Below are 25839 nucleotides of genomic sequence, written 5' to 3'. Positions count from 1 at the left end.
GAACCATGGGGCCTGGACTCCCACCCATACCTACAGGGATCACAGGGACCGGTTTCTCCCCATACCTACAGGAACCACGGATACCAGTCTCCGTCCCACACCTACAGGAACAATGGGGACCGGTCTCCCCCCCATACCTACAGGAACCACGGGGACCTGTCTCTGCCCCACACCTACAGGAACCACGGGGACCGGTCTCTTCCACCATAGCTACAGGAACCACAGGCACCGGTCTCCCACCCATATCTACAGGAACCACGTGGACCGGTCTCTCCCGCATACCTACAGGAATCATGGGGACTGGTCTCTCCCGCATACCCAAGGGAACCACGGGGACAGGTCTCTCCCTCATACCTACAAGAACCATGAGGACCGGTCTCCCCACATACCTACAGGAACCACGGGGACCGGTCTCTCCCTCATACCTACAGGAACCTCGGTTACTGGTTTCTCGCGCATACCTACAGGAAACACGGGGACCGGTTTCTCCCGCATACCTACAGGAACCATGGGGACCGGTCTCCCCCCCATTAATACAGAAACCACAGGTCCCGTCTCTCCCACATATCTACAGGAACCACAGGGAATGGTCTCTCCCGCATACCTACAGGAACCATGGGGACTGGCACTCACGCATACCTAAGGGAACCACGGGGACTGGCTCTCCCGCATACCTAAGGGAACCACGGGGACCGAATTTCCTCCCCATACCTAGAGGAACCACGGGGACCGGTTTCTCCCCCATACCTACAGGAACCAACGGGACCGGTCTCCCATCTCCATACCTACAGGAACGACGGGGTCTGGTCTCCCCCCCATACATACAGGCACCACGGGACCGGTCTCCCCCAATACCTACAGGAACCACGAGGACCGGTTTCTCCCCCATACCAACAGGAATTACAGGGAAGGGACTCCCCCGCATACCTACAGGAACCACGGGGACTGGTCTGCTCCCCATACCTACAGGAACCTTGGGGACTGGTCTCTCCAGTATACCTAAGGGAAACATGGGGACCGGTCTCTCCCCCATACCTACAGGAACCACGGGGACCCGTCTCTCCCACATACCTACAGGAACCACGGGGACTGGTCTCCCCTCCCATACCTACAGGAACCATGGACACTGGTCACTTATGCATACCTACAGGACCGCGGGGACTGGACTTCACACCCCATACCTACAGGAACCACGGGGAACGGCCTCCGCCACACTCCTACAGGAACCACGGGACGGGTCTCTCCCCCATACCTACAGGAACTACGGGGACCGGTTTCTCCCACATACCTAGAGGAACCACGGGGACCGGTCTCTCCCGCATACCTACAGGAACCATGGGGACTGGCACTCACACATACCTAAGGGAACCACGGGGACTGGCTCTCCCAGATACCTAAGGGAACCACGGGGACCGGTCTCTCCCCTATACCTAAAGGAACTATGGACACCGGTCACTTACGCATACCTAGAGGACCACGGGGACTGGACTTCACACCCCATACCTACAGGAACCACGGGGAACTGCCTCCGCCACACTCCTACAGGAACCACGGGACCGGTCTCTCCCCCATACCTACAGGAACCACGGAGACCGGTCTCTCCCGCATACCTACAGGAACCACGGGGACCAGTCTCCACCCATACCTACAGGAACCACGGGACCGGTCTCTTCCCCATACCTACAGAAACCAAGGAGACCGGTCTCTCCTGCATACCTACAGGAACCACAGGGACGGGTCTCCACCCATACCTACGGAACCACGGGGACCGGTTGCTCCTGCATACCTAAAGGAAACACGGGGACCGGTCTCTCCTGCATACCTACAGGAACCACGAGGAACTGTTTTCTCCCCATACCTACAGGAACCAGGGGTTCCGGTCTCCCCCGCATACCTACAGGAACCACGGGGACCGGTCTGCCCCGCCATACCTACAGGAAACATGGGGACCCGTCTATCCCACATATCTACAGGAACCACGGGGACTGGACTCCCCCCCTAACCTACAGGGATCACAGGGACCGGTTTCTCCCCATACCTACAGGAACCACGGGTACCAGTCTCCGTCCCACACCTACAGGAACAATGGGGACCGGTCTCCCCCCCATACCTACAGGAACCACGGGGACCTGTCTCTGCCCCACACCTAAAGGAACCATAGGGATCGGTCTCTTTCACCATAGCTACAGGAACCACGGGCACCGGTCTCCCACCCATATCTACAGGAACCACGTGCACCGGTCTCTTCCGCATACCTACAGGAATCATGGGGACTGGTCTCTCCTGCATACCCAAGGGAACCACGGGGACAGGTCTCTCCCTCATACCTACAAGAACCACGAGGACCGGTCTCCCCCAAATCTACAGGAACCACGGGGACCGGTCTCTCCCTCATACCTACAGGAACCTCGGGGACCGGTTTCTCGCGCATACCTACAGGAAACACGGGGACCGGTTTCTCCCGCATACCTACAGGAACCATGGGGACCGGTCTCCCCCCCCATTAATACAGAAACCACAGGTCCCGTCTCTCCCGCATATCTACAGGAACCACGGGGAATGGTCTCTCCCGCATACCTACAGGAACCATGGGGACTGGCACTCACGCATACCTAAGGGAACCACGGGGACTGGCTCTCCCGCACACTGAAGGGAACCTCGGGGACCGGTCTCTCCCACATACCTACAGGAACCACGGGGACGGGTCTCTCCCCCACACCTACAGGAACCACGGGGACCGGTCTCTCCCCCAATACCTATGGGAACCACGGGGACCTGTCTCCCCCCCATACCTACGGGAACCACGGGGACCCGTCTTCTCCCCATACCTACAGGAACCAATGGGACCGGTCTCCCCCCTCCATACCTACAGGAACGACAGGGTCTGGTCTCCCCCCACATACCTACCGGAACCACAGGGACCGGTCTCTCCCCCAATACCTACAGGAACCACGAGGACCAGATTCTCCCCCATACCAACAGGAATTACGGGGAAGTGACTCCCCCCCCATACCTACAGGAACCACGGGGACCAGTCTGCTCCCCATACCTACAGGAACCTTGGGGACTGGTCTCTCCAGTATACCTAAGGGAAACACTGGCACCAGTCTCTCTCATACCTACAGGAACCACGGGGACCCGTCTCTCCCACATACCTACAGGAACCACGGGGACCGGTCTCCCCTCCGATACCAACAGGAAACATGGACACCGGTCACTTATGCACACCTACAGGACCACGGGGACTGGACTTCCCACCCCATACCTACAGGAACCACGGGGACCGGTTTCTCCCCCATACCTACAGGAACCACGGGGACTGGTCTCTCCCCCATACCTACAGGAACCACGAGGAACTCTTTTCTCCCCATACCTACAGGAACCAGGGGGACTGGTCTCCCCCGCATACCTACAGGAACCACGGGAATAGGTCATCATCCCCATACCTGCAGGAAACATGGCGACTCGTCTCTCCCACATACCTACAGGAACCACAAGGACCCGTCCCTTACGCATACCTACAGGAACCACGGAGACTGGAACCCCCCCCAAACCTACAGGAACCATGGGGACTGGTCTGCACCCATACATATAGGAACCACGGGGACCGGTCTCTCCAGCATACATACAGGTACCACGGGGACCGGTTTCTCCCGCATACCTACAGGAACCACGGGGACCGTCAACCCCCCCATATCTGCAGGAACCATGGGGACCGGTCCCCCCCCATACCTAAAAGAACCACGGGGAACGACTCCCCCCGATCCCTACAGGACCACGGGGACCGGTCTCTTTCCCATACCTACAGGAACCACAGGGACTGGTCTCTCCCCCATAACTACAGGAACCACGGGGACCGGTCTCTCCCCCAATACCTATGGGAACCACGGGGACCCGTCTCCCCCCCCATACCTACGGGAACCACGGGGACCCGTCTTCTCCCCATACCTACAGGAACCAATGGGACCGGTCTCCCCCCTCCATACCTACAGGAACGATGGTGTCTGGTCTCCCCCCACATACCTACCGGAACCACAGGGACCGGTCTCTCCCCCAATACCTACAGGAACCACGAGGACCATTTTCTCCTCCATACCAACAGGAATTACGGTGAAGGGACTCCCCCCCCCCATACCTACAGGAACCACGGGGACCAGTCTGCTCCCCATACCTACAGGAAACATGGGGACCCGTCTATCCCACATATCTACAGGAACCACGGGGACTGGACTCCCCCCCTAACCTACAGGGATCACAGGGACCGGTTTCTCCCCATACCTACAGGAACCACGGGTACCAGTCTCCGTCCCACACCTACAGGAACAATGGGGACCGGTCTCCCCCCCATACCTACAGGAACCATGGACACTGGTCACTTACGCATACCTACAGGACCGCGGGGACTGGACTTCACACCCCATACCTACAGGAACCACGGGGAACGGCCTCCGCCACACTCCTACAGGAACCACGGGACGGGTCTCTCCCCCATACCTACAGGAACTACGGGGACCGGTTTCTCCCACATACCTACAGGAACCACGGGGACCGGTCTCTCCCGCATACCTACAGGAACCATGGGGACTGGCACTCACACATACCTAAGGGAACCACGGGGACTGGCTCTCCCGGATACCTAAGGGAACCACGGGGACTGGTCTCTCCCCTATACCTAAAGGAACCATGGACACCGGTCACTTACGCATACCTAGAGGACCACGGGGACTGGACTTCACACCCCATACCTACAGGAACCACGGGGAACTGCCTCCGCCACACTCCTACAGGAACCACGGGACCGGTCTCTCCCCCATACCTACAGGAACCACGGAGACCGGTCTCTCCCGCATACCTACAGGAACCACGGTGACCAGTCTCCACCCATACCTACAGGAACCACGGGACCGGTCTCTTCCCCATACCTACAGAAACCAAGGAGACCGGTCTCTCCTGCATACCTACAGGAACCACAGGGACGGGTCTCCACCCATACCTACGGGAACCACGGGGACCGGTTGCTCCTGCATACCTAAAGGAAACATGGGGACCGGTCTCTCCTGCATACCTACAGGAACCACGAGGAACTGTTTTCTCCCCATACCTACAGGAACCAGGGGGTCCGGTCTCCCCCGCATACCTACAGGAACCACGGGGACCGGTCTCCCCCGCCATACCTACAGGAAACATGGGGACCCGTCTATCCCACATATCTACAGGAACCACGGGGACTGGACTCCCCCCCTAACCTACAGGGATCACAGGGACCGGTTTCTCCCCATACCTACAGGAACCACGGGTACCAGTCTCTGTCCCACACCTACAGGAACAATGGGGACCGGTCTCCCCCCCATACCTACAGGAACCACGGGGACCTGTCTCTGCCCCACACCTACAGGAACCATGGGGATCGGTCTCTTTCACCATAGCTACAGGAACCACGGGCACCGGTCTCCCACCCATATCTACAGGAACCACGTGCACCGGTCTCTTCCGCATACCTACAGGAATCATGGGGACTGGTCTCTCCCGCATACCCAAGGGAACCACGGGGACAGGTCTCTCCCTCATACCTACAAGAACCACGAGGACCGGTCTCCCCCCATACCTACAGGAACCACGGGGACCGGTCTCTCCCTCATACCTACAGGAACCTCGGGGACTGGTTTCTCGCGCATACCTACAGGAAACACGGGGACCGGTTTCTCCCGCATACCTACAGGAACCATGGGGACCGGTCTCCCCCCCATTAATACAGAAACCACAGGTCCGGTCTCTCCCGCATATCTACAGGAACCACGGGGAATGGTCTCTCCCGCATACCTACAGGAACCATGGGGACTGGCACTCACACATACCTAAGGGAACCACGGGGACTGGCTCTCCCGCACACTGAAGGGAACCTCGGGGACCGGTCTCTCCCACATACCTACAGGAACCACGGGGACGGGTCTCTCCCCCACACCTACAGGAACCACGGGGACCGGTTTCCCCCCAATACCTACAGGAACCACGGGGACCGGTTTCTCCCCCATACCTAGAGGAACCACGGGGACCGGATTCTGCCCCATACCTACAGGAAACATGGGGACCCGTCTCTCCCACATACCTACAGAAACCACGGGGACCGGTCACATACGCATACCTACAGGACCACGTGGACTGGACTCCCCCCCATATCTACAGGAACCACGGGGACCGGTCTCTCCCGCATATGTATAGGAACCACAGGGACCGGTATGCCCCCCCATAACCACAGGAACAACGGGGAACGGTTTCTACCCCATACCTACAGGAACCACGGGGACAGGTATCCACCCCTCCCGAACCTACAAGAACCAAGGGGACCGGTCTCTCCCACAAACCTACAGGAACCACGGAGACCGGTCTCTCCCGCATACCTACAGGAACCACGGGGACCAGTCTCCCCCCCATACCTTCAGGAACCATGGGGACCTGTCTCTCCCGCATAACTACAGGAACCACGGTGACCGGTCTACCCATACCTACAGGAACCATGGGGACCCGTCTCTCCCGCATACCTATAGGAACCGCGGGGACCGGTCTCCCCCCCATACCTTCAGGAACCATGGGGACCTGTCTCTCCCGCATAGCTACAGGAACCACGGGGACTGCTCTCCCCATACCTACGGGAACCACAGGGACCCGTTTCTCCTACATACCTACAGGAACCACGGGGACCCGTCTTCTCCCCATACCTACAGGAACCACGGGGACCGTCAACCCCCCCATATCTGCAGGAACCATGGGGACCGGTCCCCCCCCCATACCTAAAAGAACCACGGGGAACGACTCCCCCCGATCCCTACAGGACCACGGGGACCGGTCTCTCCCCCATACCTACAGGAACCACAGGGACTGGTCTCTCCCCCATAACTACAGGAACCACGGGGACCAGTCTCTCCCCCAATACCTATGGGAACCACGGGGACCTGTCTCCCCCCCCATACCTACGGGAACCACGGGGACCCGTCTTCTCCCCATACCTACAGGAACCAATGGGACCGGTCTCCCCCCTCCATACCTACAGGAACGATGGTGTCTGGTCTCCCCCCACATACCTACCGGAACCACAGGGACCGGTCTCTCCCCCAATACCTACAGGAACCACGAGGACCATTTTCTCCTCCATACCAACAGGAATTACGGTGAAGGGACTCCCCCCCCCCATACCTACAGGAACCACGGGGACCAGTCTGCTCCCCATACCTACAGGAACCTTGGGGACTGGTCTCTCCAGTATACCTAAGGGAAACACGGGGACCGGTCTCTCCCCCATACCTACAGGAACCACGGGACCGGTCTCTTCCCCATACCTACAGAAACCAAGGAGACCGGTCTCTCCTGCATACCTACAGGAACCACAGGGACGGGTCTCCACCCATACCTACGGAACCACGGGGACCGGTTGCTCCTGCATACCTAAAGGAAACACGGGGACCGGTCTCTCCTGCATACCTACAGGAACCACGAGGAACTGTTTTCTCCCCATACCTACAGGAACCAGGGGTTCCGGTCTCCCCCGCATACCTACAGGAACCACGGGGACCGGTCTGCCCCGCCATACCTACAGGAAACATGGGGACCTGTCTATCCCACATATCTACAGGAACCACGGGGACTGGACTCCCCCCCTAACCTACAGGGATCACAGGGACCGGTCTCTCCCACATACCTACAGGAACCACGGGGACGGGTCTCTCCCCCACACCTACAGGAACCACGGGGACCGTTTTCCCCCCAATACCTACAGGAACCACGGGGACCGGTTTCTCCCCCATACCTAGAGGAACCACGGGGACCGGATTCTGCCCCATACCTACAGGAAACATGGGGACCCGTCTCTCCCACATACCTACAGGAACCACGGGGACCGGTCACATACGCATACCTACAGGACCACGTGGACTGGACTCCCCCCCATATCTACAGGAACCACGGGGACCGGTCTCTCCCGCATATGTATAGGAACCACAGGGACCGGTATGCCCCCCCATAACCACAGGAACAACGGGGAACGGTTTCTACCCCATACCTACAGGAACCACGGGGACAGGTATCCACCCCTCCCGAACCTACAAGAACCAAGGGGACCGGTCTCTCCCACAAACCTACAGGAACCACGGAGACCGGTCTCTCCCGCATACCTACAGGAACCACGGGGACCAGTCTCCCCCCCATACCTTCAGGAACCATGGGGACCTGTCTCTCCCGCGTAACTACAGGAACCACGGTGACCGGTCTACCCATACCTACAGGAACCATGGGGACCCGTCTCTCCCGCATACCTATAGGAACCGCGGGGACCGGTCTCCCCCCCATACCTTCAGGAACCATGGGGACCTGTCTCTCCCGCATAGCTACAGGAACCACGGGGACTGCTCTCCCCATACCTACGGGAACCACAGGGACCCGTTTCTCCTACATACCTACAGGAACCACGGGGACCGGTTTCTCCCGCATACCTACAGGAACCACGGGGACCGTCAACCCCCCCCATATCTGCAGGAACCATGGGGACCGGTCCCCCCCCCATACCTAAAAGAACCACGGGGAACGACTCCCCCCGATCCCTACAGGACCACGGGGACCGGTCTCTCCCCCATACCTACAGGAACCACAGGGACTGGTCTCTCCCCCATAACTACAGGAACCACGGGGACCGGTCTCTCCCCCAATACCTATGGGAACCACGGGGACCTGTCTCCCCCCCCATACCTACGGGAACCACGGGGACCCGTCTTCTCCCCATACCTACAGGAACCAATGGGACCGGTCTCCCCCCTCCATACCTACAGGAACGATGGTGTCTGGTCTCCCCCCACATACCTACCGGAACCACAGGGACCGGTCTCTCCCCCAATACCTACAGGAACCACGAGGACCATTTTCTCCTCCATACCAACAGGAATTACGGTGAAGGGACTCCCCCCCCCATACCTACAGGAACCACGGGGACCAGTCTGCTCCCCATACCTACAGGAACCTTGGGGACTGGTCTCTCCAGTATACCTAAGGGAAACACGGGGACCGGTCTCTCCCCCATACCTACAGGAACCACGGGACCGGTCTCTTCCCCATACCTACAGAAACCAAGGAGACCGGTCTCTCCTGCATACCTACAGGAACCACAGGGATGGGTCTCCACCCATACCTACGGAACCACGGGGACCGGTTGCTCCTGCATACCTAAAGGAAACACGGGGACCGGTCTCTCCTGCATACCTACAGGAACCACGAGGAACTGTTTTCTCCCCATACCTACAGGAACCAGGGGTTCCGGTCTCCCCCGCATACCTACAGGAACCACGGGGACCGGTCTGCCCCGCCATACCTACAGGAAACATGGGGACCTGTCTATCCCACATATCTACAGGAACCACGGGGACTGGACTCCCCCCCTAACCTACAGGGATCACAGGGACCGGTTTCTCCCCATACCTACAGGAACCACGGGTACCAGTCTCCGTCCCACACCTACAGGAACAATGGGGACCGGTCTCCCCCCCATACCTACAGGAACCACGGGGACCTGTCTCTGCCCCACACCTACAGGAACCATGGGGATCGGTCTCTTTCACCATAGCTACAGGAACCACGGGCACCGGTCTCCCACCCATATCTACAGGAACCACGTGCACCGGTCTCTTCCGCATACCTACAGGAATCATGGGGACTGGTCTCTCCTGCATACCCAAGGGAACCACGGGGACAGGTCTCTCCCTCATACCTACAAGAACCACGAGGACCGGTCTCCCCCAAATCTACAGGAACCACGGGGACCGGTCTCTCCCTCATACCTACAGGAACCTCGGGGACCGGTTTCTCGCGCATACCTACAGGAAACACGGGGACCGGTTTCTCCCGCATACCTACAGGAACCATGGGGACCGGTCTCCCCCCCATTAATACAGAAACCACAGGTCCCGTCTCTCCCGCATATCTACAGGAACCACGGGGAATGGTCTCTCCCGCATACCTACAGGAACCATGGGGACTGGCACTCACGCATACCTAAGGGAACCACGGGGACTGGCTCTCCCGCACACTGAAGGGAACCTCGGGGACCGGTCTCTCCCACATACCTACAGGAACCACGGGGACGGGTCTCTCCCCCACACCTACAGGAACCACGGGGACCGGTCTCTCCCCCAATACCTATGGGAACCACGGGGACCTGTCTCCCCCCCATACCTACGGGAACCACGGGGACCCGTCTTCTCCCCATACCTACAGGAACCAATGGGACCGGTCTCCCCCCTCCATACCTACAGGAACGACAGGGTCTGGTCTCCCCCCACATACCTACCGGAACCACAGGGACCGGTCTCTCCCCCAATACCTACAGGAACCACGAGGACCAGATTCTCCCCCATACCAACAGGAATTACGGGGAAGGGACTCCCCCCCCATACCTACAGGAACCACGGGGACCAGTCTGCTCCCCATACCTACAGGAACCTTGGGGACTGGTCTCTCCAGTATACCTAAGGGAAACACTGGCACCAGTCTCTCTCATACCTACAGGAACCACGGGGACCCGTCTCTCCCACATACCTACAGGAACCACGGGGACCGGTCTCCCCTCCGATACCAACAGGAAACATGGACACCGGTCACTTATGCACACCTACAGGACCACGGGGACTGGACTTCCCACCCCATACCTACAGGAACCACGGGGACCGGTTTCTCCCCCATACCTACAGGAACCACGGGGACTGGTCTCTCCCCCATACCTACAGGAACCACGAGGAACTCTTTTCTCCCCATACCTACAGGAACCAGGGGGACTGGTCTCCCCCGCATACCTACAGGAACCACGGGAATAGGTCATCATCCCCATACCTGCAGGAAACATGGCGACTCGTCTCTCCCGCATACCTACAGGAACCACAAGGACCCGTCCCTTACGCATACCTACAGGAACCACGGAGACTGGAACCCCCCCCCAAACCTACAGGAACCATGGGGACTGGTCTGCACCCATACATATAGGAACCACGGGGACCGGTCTCTCCAGCATACATACAGGTACCACGGGGACCGGTTTCCTCCCCATACCTAGAGGAACCATGGGGACCGGTATCTCCCCCCATACCTACAGGAACAACGGGGACCGGTTTCTCCTGCATATCTACAGGAACCACGGGGATCGGTCTCCCCCCCATATCTACAGGAATCACGGGGACCGGTCTCTCCCGCATACCTACAGGAACCATGGGGACCGGTCTCTCCCCCATAACTACAGGAACCACGGGGACCGGTCTCCCCCCTCATACCTACAGGAAACATGGGGACCCGTCTATCCCACATATCTACAGGAACCACGGGGACTGGACTCCCCCCCTAACCTACAGGGATCACAGGGACCGGTTTCTCCCCATACCTACAGGAACCACGGGTACCAGTCTCCGTCCCACACCTACAGGAACAATGGGGACCGGTCTCCCCCCCATACCTACAGGAACCATGGACACTGGTCACTTACGCATACCTACAGGACCGCGGGGACTGGACTTCACACCCCATACCTACAGGAACCACGGGGAACGGCCTCCGCCACACTCCTACAGGAACCACGGGACGGGTCTCTCCCCCATACCTACAGGAACTACGGGGACCGGTTTCTCCCACATACCTACAGGAACCACGGGGACCGGTCTCTCCCGCATACCTACAGGAACCATGGGGACTGGCACTCACACATACCTAAGGGAACCACGGGGACTGGCTCTCCCGGATACCTAAGGGAACCACGGGGACTGGTCTCTCCCCTATACCTAAAGGAACCATGGACACCGGTCACTTACGCATACCTAGAGGACCACGGGGACTGGACTTCACACCCCATACCTACAGGAACCACGGGGAACTGCCTCCGCCACACTCCTACAGGAACCACGGGACCGGTCTCTCCCCCATACCTACAGGAACCACGGAGACCGGTCTCTCCCGCATACCTACAGGAACCACGGTGACCAGTCTCCACCCATACCTACAGGAACCACGGGACCGGTCTCTTCCCCATACCTACAGAAACCAAGGAGACCGGTCTCTCCTGCATACCTACAGGAACCACAGGGACGGGTCTCCACCCATACCTACGGGAACCACGGGGACCGGTTGCTCCTGCATACCTAAAGGAAACATGGGGACCGGTCTCTCCTGCATACCTACAGGAACCACGAGGAACTGTTTTCTCCCCATACCTACAGGAACCAGGGGTTCCGGTCTCCCCCGCATACCTACAGGAACCACGGGGACCGGTCTCCCCCGCCATACCTACAGGAAACATGGGGACCCGTCTATCCCACATATCTACAGGAACCACGGGGACTGGACTCCCCCCCTAACCTACAGGGATCACAGGGACAGGTTTCTCCCCATACCTACAGGAACCACGGGTACCAGTCTCTGTCCCACACCTACAGGAACAATGGGGACCGGTCTCCCCCCCCATACCTACAGGAACCACGGGGACCTGTCTCTGCCCCACACCTACAGGAACCATGGGGATCGGTCTCTTTCACCATAGCTACAGGAACCACGGGCACCGGTCTCCCACCCATATCTACAGGAACCACGTGCACCGGTCTCTTCCGCATACCTACAGGAATCATGGGGACTGGTCTCTCCCGCATACCCAAGGGAACCACGGGGACAGGTCTCTCCCTCATACCTACAAGAACCACGAGGACCGGTCTCCCCCCATACCTACAGGAACCACGGGGACCGGTCTCTCCCTCATACCTACAGGAACCTCGGGGACTGGTTTCTCGCGCATACCTACAGGAAACACGGGGACCGGTTTCTCCCGCATACCTACAGGAACCATGGGGACCGGTCTCCCCCCCATTAATACAGAAACCACAGGTCCGGTCTCTCCCGCATATCTACAGGAACCACGGGGAATGGTCTCTCCCGCATACCTACAGGAACCATGGGGACTGGCACTCACACATACCTAAGGGAACCACGGGGACTGGCTCTCCCGCACACTGAAGGGAACCTCGGGGACCGGTCTCTCCCACATACCTACAGGAACCACGGGGACGGGTCTCTCCCCCACACCTACAGGAACCACGGGGACCGGTTTCCCCCCAATACCTACAGGAACCACGGGGACCGGTTTCTCCCCCATACCTAGAGGAACCACGGGGACCGGATTCTGCCCCATACCTACAGGAAACATGGGGACCCGTCTCTCCCACATACCTACAGGAACCACGGGGACCGGTCACATACGCATACCTACAGGACCACGTGGACTGGACTCCCCCCCATATCTACAGGAACCACGGGGACCGGTCTCTCCCGCATATGTATAGGAACCACAGGGACCGGTATGCCCCCCCATAACCACAGGAACAACGGGGAACGGTTTCTACCCCATACCTACAGGAACCACGGGGACAGGTATCCACCCCTCCCGAACCTACAAGAACCAAGGGGACCGGTCTCTCCCACAAACCTACAGGAACCACGGAGACCGGTCTCTCCCGCATACCTACAGGAACCACAGGGACCAGTCTCCCCCCAATACCTTCAGGAACCATGGGGACCTGTCTCTCCCGCGTAACTACAGGAACCACGGTGACCGGTCTACCCATACCTACAGGAACCATGGGGACCCGTCTCTCCCGCATACCTATAGGAACCGCGGGGACCGGTCTCCCCCCCATACCTTCAGGAACCATGGGGACCTGTCTCTCCCGCATAGCTACAGGAACCACGGGGACTGCTCTCCCCATACCTACGGGAACCACAGGGACCCGTTTCTCCTACATACCTACAGGAACCACGGGGACCGGTTTCTCCCGCATACCTACAGGAACCACGGGGACCGTCAACCCCCCCATATCTGCAGGAACCATGGGGACCGGTCCCCCCCCCATACCTAAAAGAACCACGGGGAACGACTCCCCCCGATCCCTACAGGACCACGGGGACCGGTCTCTCCCCCATACCTACAGGAACCACAGGGACTGGTCTCTCCCCCATAACTACAGGAACCACGGGGACCGGTCTCTCCCCCAATACCTATGGGAACCACGGGGACCTGTCTCCCCCCCCATACCTACGGGAACCACGGGGACCCGTCTTCTCCCCATACCTACAGGAACCAATGGGACCGGTCTCCCCCCTCCATACCTACAGGAACGATGGTGTCTGGTCTCCCCCCACATACCTACCGGAACCACAGGGACCGGTCTCTCCCCCAATACCTACAGGAACCACGAGGACCATTTTCTCCTCCATACCAACAGGAATTACGGTGAAGGGACTCCCCCCCCCCATACCTACAGGAACCACGGGGACCAGTCTGCTCCCCATACCAACAGGAACCTTGGGGACTGGTCTCTCCAGTATACCTAAGGGAAACACGGGGACCGGTCTCTCCCCCATACCTACAGGAACCACGGGACCGGTCTCTTCCCCATACCTACAGAAACCAAGGAGACCGGTCTCTCCTGCATACCTACAGGAACCACAGGGACGGGTCTCCACCCATACCTACGGAACCACGGGGACCGGTTGCTCCTGCATACCTAAAGGAAACACGGGGACCGGTCTCTCCTGCATACCTACAGGAACCACGAGGAACTGTTTTCTCCCCATACCTACAGGAACCAGGGGTTCCGGTCTCCCCCGCATACCTACAGGAACCACGGGGACCGGTCTGCCCCGCCATACCTACAGGAAACATGGGGACCCGTCTATCCCACATATCTACAGGAACCACGGGGACTGGACTCCCCCCCTAACCTACAGGGATCACAGGGACCGGTTTCTCCCCATACCTACAGGAACCACGGGTACCAGTCTCCGTCCCACACCTACAGGAACAATGGGGACCGGTCTCCCCCCCATACCTACAGGAACCACGGGGACCTGTCTCTGCCCCACACCTACAGGAACCATGGGGATCGGTCTCTTTCACCATAGCTACAGGAACCACGGGCACCGGTCTCCCACCCATATCTACAGGAACCACGTGCACCGGTCTCTTCCGCATACCTACAGGAATCATGGGGACTGGTCTCTCCTGCATACCCAAGGGAAAGACGGGGACAGGTCTCTCCCTCATACCTACAAGAACCACGAGGACCGGTCTCCCCCAAATCTACAGGAACCACGGGGACCAGTCTGCTCCCCATACCTACAGGAACCTTGGGGACTGGTCTCTCCAGTATACCTAAGGGAAACACGGGCACCAGTCTCTCTCATACCTATAGGAACCACGGTGACCCGTCAATCCCACATACCTACAGGAACCACGGGGACCGGTCTCCCCTCCGATACTAACAGGAAACAATGACACCGGTCACTTATGCACACCTACAGGACCACGGGGACTGGACTTCCCACCCCATACCTACAGGAACCACGGGGACCGGTTTCTCCCCCATACCTACAGGAACCACGGGGACTGGTCTCTCCCCCATACCTACAGGAACCACGGGAATATGTCATCATCCCCATACCTGCAGGAAACATGGCGACTCGTCTCTCCCGCATACCTACAGGAACCACAAGGACCCGTCACTTACGCATACCTACAGGAACCACGGAGACTGGAACCCCCCCCAAACCTACAGGAACCATGGGGACTGGTCTGCACCCATACATATAGGAACCACGGGGACCGGTCTCTCCAGCATACATACAGGAACCACGGGGACCGGTTTCCTCCCCATACCTAGAGGAACCACGGGGACCGGTATCTCCCCCCATTCCTACAGGAACAACGGGAACCGGTTTCTCCTGCATATCTACAGGAACCATGGGGATCGGTCTCCCCCCCATATCTACAGGAATCACGGGGACCGGTCTCTCCCGCATACCTACAGGAACCATGGGGACCGGTCTCTCCCCCATACCCAGGGGAACCACGGGGACTGGTCTCTCCCCCTTACCTACAGGAACCACGGGGACCGGTCTCCCCCCTCATACCTACAGGAAACATGGGGACCCGTCTATCCCACATATCTACATGAACCACGGGGACTGGACTCTCCCCCATACCTACAGGGATCACAGGGACCGGTTTCTCCCCTTACCTACAGGAACCACGGGTACCAGTCTCCGTCCCACACCTACAGGAACAATGGGGACCGGTCTCTCCCCCATACCTCAGGAACCACGGGGACCTGTCTCTGCCCCACACCTACAGGAACCTCGGGGACCGGTCTCTTCCACCATAGCTACAGGAACCACGTGGACCGGTCTCTCCCGCATACCTACAGGAATCATGGGGACTGGTCTCTCCCGCATACCCAAGGGAACCACGGGGACAGGTCTCTCCCTCATACCTACAAGAACCACGAGGACCGGTCTCCCAACATACCTACAGGAACCACGGGGACCGGTCTCTCCCTCATACCTACAGAACTTCGGGGACCGGTTTCTCGCGCATACCTACAGGAATCACAGGGAACGGTTTCTCCCACATACCTACAGGAACCATGGGGACCGGTCTCCCCCCCATTAATACAGAAACCACAGGTACGGTCTCTCCCGCATATCTACAGGAACCACGGGGAATGGTCTCTCCCGCATACCTACAGGAACCATGGGGACTGGCACTCACGCATACCTAAGGGAACCACAGGGACCGGTCTCTCCCACATACCTACAGAAACCACGGGGACCGGATTCTGCCCCATACCTACAGGAAACATGGGGACCCGTGTCTCCCACATACCTACAGGAACCACGGGGACTGGTCACATACGCATACCTACAGGACCACGTGGACTGGACTCCCCCCCCCCATATCTACAGGAACCACGGGGACCGGTCTCTCCCGCATATGTACAGGAACCACAGGGACCAGTATGCCCCCCCATACCCACAGGAACAACGGGGAACGGTTTCTACCCCATACCTACAGGAACCACGGGGACCGGTATCACCCCCATACCTTCAGGAACCATGGGGACCTGTCTCCCGCATAACTACAGGAACCACGGGGACCGGCCTACCCATACCTACGGGAACCACGGGGACCCGTTTCTCCTACATACCTACAGAAACTACGGGGACCGGTTTCTCCCGCATACCTACAGGAACCACGGGGACCGTCAAACCCCCATATCTGCAGGAACCATGGGGACTTGTCTCCCCCCCCATACCTACAAGAACCACGGGGATCGACTCCCCCCGATCCCTACAGGACCACGGGGACCGGTCTATCCCCCATACCTACAGGAACCACAGGGACTGGTCTCTCCCCCATAACTACAGGAACCACAGGGACCAGTCTCTCCCCCAATACCTATGGGAACCACAGGGACCGGACTCCCCCCCATACCTACGGGAACCACGGGGACCAATTTCTCCAACATACCTATAGGAACCACGGGGACCGGTCTTCTCCCCATACCTACAGGAACCAATGGGACCGGTCTCCCCCCTCCATACCTACAGGAACAACGGTGTCTGGCCTCCCCCCCCCATACCTACAGGAACCACAGGGACCGGTCTCTCCCCCAATACCTGCAGGAACCACGAGGACCGGTTTCTCCCCAATACCAACAGGAATTACGGGGAAGGGACTCCCCCCCCATACCTACAGGAACCACGGGGACCAGTCTGCTCCCAATACCTACAGGAACCTTGGGGACTGGTCTCTCCAGAATACCTAAGGGAAACACGGGGACCGGTCGCTCCCTCATACCTACAGGAACCACGGGGACCCGTCTCTCCCACATACCTACAGGAACCACGGGGACCAGTCTCCCCTCCGATACCAACAGGAACCATGGACACCGGTCACTTACGCATACCTACAGGACCGCGGGGACTGGACTTCCCACCCCATACCTACAGGAACCACGGGGACCTGTTTCTCCCCCATACCTACAGGAACCACGGGGACCGGTCTCTCCCCCATACCTACAGGAACCACGGAGACCAGTCTCTCCCGCATACCTACAGGAACCACAGGGACCGGTCTCCACCCATACCTACAGGAACCACGGGGACCGGTTTCTCCCACATACCTACAGGAACCACAGGGACTGGTCTCTCCCGCATACCTACAGGAACCACGAGGAACTCTTTTCTCCCCATACCTACAGGAACCAGGGGGACCGGTCTCCCCCGCATACCTACAGGAACCACGGGAACAGGTCATCATCCCCATACCTGCAGGAAACATGGCGACTCGTCTCTCCCACATACCTACAGGAACCACGGGGACCCATCACTTACGCATACCTACAGGAACCACGGAGACTGGAACCCCCCCCAAACCTACAGGAACCACGGGGACCGGTCTGCACCCATACATATAGGAATCACGGGGACCGGTCTCTCCAGCATACATACAGGAACCACGGGGACCGGTTTCCTCCCCATACCTAGAGGAACCACGGAGACCGGTATCTCCCCCCATACCTACAGGAACAACGGGGACCGGTTTCTCTCGCATATCTACAGGAACCATGGGGACCGGTCTCCCCCCATACCTACAGGAATCACGGGGACCGGTCTCTCCCGCATACCTACAGGAACCACGGGGACCGGTATCTCCCCCCATACCTAAGGGAAACACGGGGACCGGTCTCGCCCCCATAACTACAGGAAGCACGGGGACCGGTCTCCCCCCCATACCTACAGGAACCACGGGGACCGGTCTCCCCCACATACCTACGGGAACCAAGGGGACTGGTCTCTCCCCCATAGCTTCAGGAACCACGGGGACCGGTCTCCCCCCTCATACCTACAGGAAACATGGGGACCCGTCTCTCCTACATATCTACAGGAACCACGGGGACTGGAATCCCCCCCATACCTACAGGAACCACGGGGACCGGTTACTCCCGCATACCTACAGGAACTACAGGGACCTGTTTCTCCCACATACCTACAGGAACCACGGGGACCCGTCTCCCCCCTATACCTACAGGAACCACGGGGACTGTTTTCTCCCGCATACCTACAGGAACCACGGGGACAAGTCACATACGCATACCTACAGGACCACGGGGACTGGACTCCCCCCCATACCTACAGGAACCACGGGGACCGGTCTCTCCCCCATACCTACAGGAACCACGGGGACCGGTCTCGCCCTCATAACTACAGGAACCACGGGGACCGGTCTCCCCCCCATACCTATGGGAACCACGGGGACTGGTCTCTCCCCCATACCTACAGGAACCACGGGGACGGGTCTCCACCCATACCTACGGGAACCACGGGGACCGGTTGCTCCCGCATACCTACAGGAAACACGGGGACCGGTTTCCCCCACCATACCTACAGGAAACATGGGGACCCGTCTCTCCCAGATATCTACAGGAACCATGGGGACTGGACTCCCCCCCATACCTACAGGGATCACAGGGACCGGTTTCTCCCCATACCTACAGGAACCACGGGTACCAGTCTCCGTCCCACACCTACAGGAACAATGGGGACCCGTCTCCCCCCCATACCTCAGGAACCACGGGGACCTGTCTCTGCCCCACACCTACAGGAACCACGGGGACCGGTCTCTTCCACCATAGCTACAGAAACCATGGGCACCGGTCTCCCACCCATATCTACAGGAACCACGTGGACCGGTCTCTCCCGCATACCTACAGGAATCATGGGGACTGGTCTCTCCCGCATACCCAAGGGAACCACGGGGACAGGTCTCTCCCTCATACCTACAAGAACCAAGAGGACCGGTCTCCCCCCATACCTACAGGAACCACGGGGACCGGTCTCTCCCTCATACCTACAGGAACCTCGGGGACCGGTTTCTCGCGCATACCTACAGGAAACACGGGGACCGGTTTCTCCCGCATACCTACAGGAACCATGGGGACTGGTCTCCCCCCCATTAATACAGAAACCACAGGTCCCGTCTCTCCCGCATATCTACAGGAACCACGGGGAATGGTCTCTCCCGCATACCTACAGGAACCATGGGGACTGGCACTCAAGCATACCTAAGGGAACCACGGGGACTGGCTCTCCCGCATACCTAAGGGAAGCACGGGGACCGGTCTCTCCCACATACCTACAGGAACCACGGGGACCGGTCTCCCCCCATACCTACAGGAACCACGCGGACCGGTCTCTCCCCCACACCTACAGGAACCACGGGGACCGGTTTACCCCCCATACCTAGAGGAACCACGGGGACGGGTTTCTCCCCCATACCTACAGGAACCAACGGGACCGGTCTCCCCCCTCCATACCTACAGGAACGACGGGGTCTGGTCTCCCCCCCCATACCTACAGGAACCACGGGACCGGTCTCTCCCCCAATACCTACAGAAATCACGAGGACCGGTGTCTCCCCCATACCCTCAGGAATTACTGGGAAGGGACTCCCCCACATACCTACAGGAACCACGGGGACTGGTCTGCTCCCCATACCTACAGGAACCTTGGAGACTGGTCTCTCCAGTATACCTAAGGGAAACACGGGGACCGGTCTCTCCCCCATACCTACAGGAACCACGGGGACCGGTCTCCCCTCCCATACCTACAGGAACCATGGACACCGGTCACTTACGCATACCTAGAGGACCACGGGGACTGGACTTCACACCCCATACCTACAGGAACGACGGGGAACTGCCTCCGCCACACTCCTACAGGAACCAAGGGACCGGTCTCTCCCCCATACCTACAAGAACCACGGAGACCGGTCTCTCCCGCATACCTACAGGAACCACGGGGACCAGTCTCCACCCATACCTACAGGAACCACGGGACCGGTCTCTTCCCCATACCTACAGAAACCACGGAGACCGGTCACTCCTGCATACCTACAGGAACCACAGGGACGGGTCTCCCCCACCATACCTACAGGAAACATGGGGACCCGTCTCTCCCATATATCTACAGGAACCATGGGGACTGGACTCTCCCCCATACCTACAGGTATCACAGGGACCGGTTTCTCCCAATACCTACATTAACCACAGGTACCAGTCTCCGTCCCACACCTACAGGAACAATGGGGACCGGTCTCCCACCTCCCATACCTACAGGAACCACGGGGACCTGTCTCTGCCCCAAACCTACAGGAACCACGGGGACCGGTCTCTTCCACCATAGCTACAGGAACCACGGGGACCGGTCTCCCCCCATACCTACAGGAACCACGTGGACCGGTCTCTCCCGCATACCTACAGGAATCATGGGGACTGGTCTCTCGCATACCCAAGGGAACCACGGGGACAGGTCTCTCCCTCATACCTACAAGAACCACGAGGACCGGTCTCCCCCCATACCTACAGGAACCACGGGGACCGGTCTCCCCTCATACCTACAGGAACCTCGGGGACCGGTTTCTCGCGTATACCTACAGGAAACACGGGGACCGGTTTCTCCCGCATACCTACAGGAAGCATGAGGACCGGTCTCCCCCCCATTAATACAGAAACCACAGGTCCGGTCTCTCCCGCATATCTACAGGAACCACGGGGAATGGTCTCTCCCGCATACCTACAGGAACCATGGGGACTGGCACTCACACATACCTAAGGGAACCTCGGGGACTGGCTCTCCCGCATACCGAAGGGAACCCCGGGGACCGGTCTCTCCCACATACCTACAGGAACCACGGGGACCGGTCTCCCCCCATACCTACAGGAACCATGGGGACCGGTCTCTCCCCCAAACCTACAGGAACCACGGGGACCGGTTTCCCCCCCATACCTACAGGAACCATGGGGACCGGTTTCCCCCCAATACCTAGAGGAACCACGGGGACCGGATTCCGCCCCATACCTACAGGAAACATGGGGACCCGTCTCTCCCACATACCTACAGGAACCATGGGGACCGGTCACATACGCATACCTACAGGACCACGGGGACTGGACTCCCCCCCCCCATATCTACAGGAACCACGGGGACCGGTCTCTCCCGCATATGTACAGGAACCACAGGGACCGGTATGCCCCCCCATACCCACAGGAACAACAGGGAACGGTATCCACCCCTCCCGAACCTACAGGAACCAAGGGGACCAGTCTCTCCCACAAACCTACAGGAACCACGGGGACCAGTCTCTCCCGCATACGTATAGGAACCGCGGGGACCGGTCTCCCCCCCATACCTTCAGGAACCATGGGGACCTGTCTCTCCCGCATAACTACAGGAACAACGGGGACTGCTCTCCCCATACCTATGGGAACCACGGGGACCCGTTTCTCCTACATACCTACAGGAACCACGGGGACCGGTTTCTCCCGCATACCTACAGGAACCACGGTGACCGTCAACCCCCCCATATCTGCAGGAACCATGGGGACCGGTCTCCCCCCCCATACCTACAAGAACCACGGGGACCGACTCCCCCCGATCCCTACAGGACCACGGGGACCGGTCTCTCCCCCATACCTACAGGAACCACAGGGACTGGTCTCTCCCCCATAACTACAGGAACCACGGGGACCGGTCTCTCCCCCAATACCTACAGGAACCACGAGGACCGGTTTCTCCCCCATACCAACAGGAATTACGGGGAAGGGACTCCCCCCCCATACCTACAGGAACCACGGGGACCAGTCTGCTCCCCATACCTACAGGAACCTTGGGGACTGGTCTCTCCAGTATACCTAAGGGAAACACGGGGACCGGTCTCTCCCTCATACCTACAGGAACCACGGGGACCCGTCTCTCCCACATACCTACAGGAACCATGGGGACTGGTCTCCTCTCCGATACCAAAAGGAACCATGGACACCGGTCACTTACGCATACCTACAGGACCACGGGGACTGGACTTCCCACCCCATACCTACAGGAACCACGGGGACCGATTTCTCCAACATACCTACAGGAACCACGGGGACCGGTCTCTCCCGCATACCTGCAGGAACCACGGGGACCGGTCTCTCCCGCATACCTGCAGGAACCACGGGGACCGGTCTCTCCCGCATACCTGCAGGAACCACGGGGACCGGTCTCTCCCGCATACCTACAGGAACCACGGGGACCGGACTCTCCCCCATACCTACAGGAACCACGGGGACCCGTCTCTCCCACATACCTACAGGAACCACGGGGACCCGTCTCTCCCACATACCTACAGGAACCACGGGGACCGGTCTCCCCTCCCATACCTATAGGAACCATGGACACCAGTCACTTATGCATACCTAGAGGACCACGGGGACTGGACTTCACACCCCATACCTACAGGAACCATGGGGAACTGCCTCCGCCACACTCCTACAGGAACCACGGGACCGGTCTCTCCCCCATACCTACAGGAACCACGGAGACCGGTCTCTCCCGCATACCTACAGGAACCACGGGGACTGGACTCCCCCCCTAACCTACAGGGATCACAGGGACCGGTTTCTCCCCATACCTACAGGAACCACGGGCACCAGTCTTCGTCCCACACCTACAGGAACAATGGGGACCGGTCTCCCCCCCATACCTACAGGAACCACGGGGACCTGTCTCTGCCCCACACCTACAGGAACCACGGGGACCGGTCTCTTCCACCATAGCTACAGGAACCACAGGCACCGGTCTCCCACCCATATATACAGGAACCACGTGGACCGGTCTCTCCCGCATACCTACAAATCATGGGGACTGGTCTCTCCCGCATACCCAAGGGAACCACGGGGACAGGTCTCTCCCTCATACCTACAAGAACCACGAGGACCGGTTTCTCCCGCATACCTACAGGAACCATGGGGACCGGTCTCCCCCCCATTAATACAGAAACCACAGGTCCGGTCTCTCCCGCATATCTACAGGAACCAAGGGGAATGGGCTCACCCGCAAACCTACAGGAACCATGGGGACTGGCACTCACGCATACCTAAGGGAACCACGGGGACTGGCTCTCCCGCATACCTAAGGGAACCACGGGGACCGGTCTCTCCCACATACCTACAGCAACCAGGGGGACCGGTCTCCCTCCATACCTACAGGAACCACGGGGACCGGTCTCTCCCCCATACCTACAGGAACCACGGGGACCAGTTTCTCCCCCATACCTAGAGGAACCACGGGGACCGGATTCCGCCCCATACCTACAGGAAACATGGGGACCCGTCTCTCCCACATACCTACAGGAACCACGGGGACCGGTCACATACGCATACCTAGAGGACCACGGGGACTGGACTCCCCCCCCATATCTACAGGAACCATGGGGACCGGTCTCTCCCGCATATGTACATGAACCACAGAGACCGGTATGCCCCCCCATACCCACAGGAACAACGGGGACCGGTCTCCCCCCCATACCTACGGGAACCACGGGGACCGATTTCTCCAACATACCTATAGGAACCACGGGGACCGGTCTTCTCCCCATACCTACAGGAACCAATGGGACCGGTCTCCCCCCTCCATACCTACAGGAACGACAGGGTCTGGTCTCCCCACCCATACCACAGGAACCACAGGGACCGGTCTCTCCCCCAATACCTACAGGAACCACGAGGACCGGTTTCTCCCCCATACCAACAGGAATTACGGGGAAGGGACTCCCCCCCCATACCTACAGGAACCACGGGGACCAGTCTGCTCCCCATACCTACAGGAACCTTGGGGACTGGTCTCTCCAGTATACCTAAGGGAAACACGGGCACCAGTCTCTCTCATACCTACAGGAACCACGGGGACCCGTCTCTCCCACATACCTACAGGAACCACGGGGACCGGTCTCCCCTCCGATACCAACAGGAACCATGGACACCGGTCACTTACGCATACCTACAGGACCACGGGGACCGGTCTGCACCCATACATATAGGAACCACGGGGACCGTTCTCTCCCCCGTACCTACAGGAACCTCGGGGACCGGTCTCCTCCCCATACCTACAGGAACCACGGGACCGGTCCCTCCCGCATACCTACAGGAAGCACGCGGACCGGTTTCTCCCCCATACCTACAGGAACCACGGGGACTGGGCTCTCTCCCATACCTACAGGATCCATGGAGACCGGTCTCTCTCCCATACCTACAAGAAATCGGGGACCGGTCTTCCCCCATACCTATGGGATCCATGGGGACTGGTCTCTCCCGCATACCTACAGGATCCACGGGGACCCGTTTCTCCTGCATACCTAAGGGAAACAGGGCGACCGCCTCTCCACCATACATATAGGAACCACAGGGACCGGTCTCTCCCGCATACCTACAGGAAGCACGGGGACCAGTCTCAACCTATACCTACAGGAACCACGGGGACCGGTCCCTCCCCCATACCAACAGGAATCACGGGGACCGGTCTCTCCCCCATACCTAAGGAACCATGGGGACTGGGCTCTCCCCCATACCTACAGGAACCACGGAGACCGGTCTCTCCCCCATACCTACAAGAACCTTGGGGACCGGTCTTCCCCCATACCTACGGGATCCACGGGGACTGGTCTCTCCTGCATACCTACAGGACCCACGGGGACCCGTCTCTCCTGCATACCTAAGGGAAACAGGGGGACCGCCTCTCCACCATACCTATAGGAACCACAGGGATAGGTCTATCCCGCATACCTACAGGAAATACGGGGACCGGTTTCCGCCCAAAAATTACAGGAACCACGGGGACCGGTTTCCGCCCCAAACTTACATGAACCACCGGGACAGGTCTCCCTCCACATACCTAGAGGAACCACGGGGAACGAACTCTCCCCCCATACCTACACGAACCACGGGGACCGGTCTCTCCCCCATACCTACAGGAACCATTTGGACCGGTTTCTCCCACATACCTACAGGAACCACAGGGACTGGTCTTCCCCGCCACATGCCTACAGGAAACACGGGGACTGGTCTCTCCCGCATACCTACAGGAACCTCGGGGACTGGTCTCCCCCCAATACCTACAGGA

This window comes from Lepus europaeus, chromosome 5 (assembly GCF_033115175.1).
Source record: "Lepus europaeus isolate LE1 chromosome 5, mLepTim1.pri, whole genome shotgun sequence".
Taxonomy (NCBI): domain Eukaryota; kingdom Metazoa; phylum Chordata; class Mammalia; order Lagomorpha; family Leporidae; genus Lepus; species Lepus europaeus.
The sequence above is the reverse complement of the archived record's forward strand: the minus strand, read 5'-3'. Positions refer to the sequence as shown.